Below are 644 nucleotides of genomic sequence, written 5' to 3' on the forward strand. Positions count from 1 at the left end.
TAAGCATTGTTGTGTAAATAGAGTCTCTTTATTCAGTGATGTACCAACCTGATGAAACTATTCACAGATGTAGACCAGGCAGCAATGCTGCAACCTAGACATTCCTTGATAGACATGATGTTAGTTCACCTTTATCTGCGGGGTAACCTTTATCTGTGTATATAAAAATCGGAGTATTTAGGAACATCAATTCGATAAACGGCTGTTTCAGACTGGAATGCTATGAAAATATTGCATTTTGAAACCAACATCCGTGGACAAGATATCCCTAAATACATCGTTTTAGGAAACAACGGATATAGGTTACCATGTGGATAAAGGGGAACTACTGTTACATGTAAGGCTAACCTACCTGGAACTGTATCTAATTGAACAGCAAAAGAAAATCAGTGGAAGGTTTCACAGCCATATATTTTTGGCACTGGAGACAATGTTTATGGGTAGCCTCAGTGCTTAAAGTTAAGGGTCTCCACATTATTTACAATATCAATGTTAGTGTCAATGTAAATATTACGTAATATATATGTTATGCATGTATAATTGTACTATCATACATTTAGGAATATTATCACATAGCCAGGTGCCGCGGACCAATCAGAAGGCCCCGTTCCATGTTGGTTATGATGCCGTGACACATAGATTCC

This window comes from Branchiostoma floridae, chromosome 8 (genome assembly GCF_000003815.2).
Source record: "Branchiostoma floridae strain S238N-H82 chromosome 8, Bfl_VNyyK, whole genome shotgun sequence".
NCBI lineage: Eukaryota > Metazoa > Chordata > Leptocardii > Amphioxiformes > Branchiostomatidae > Branchiostoma > Branchiostoma floridae.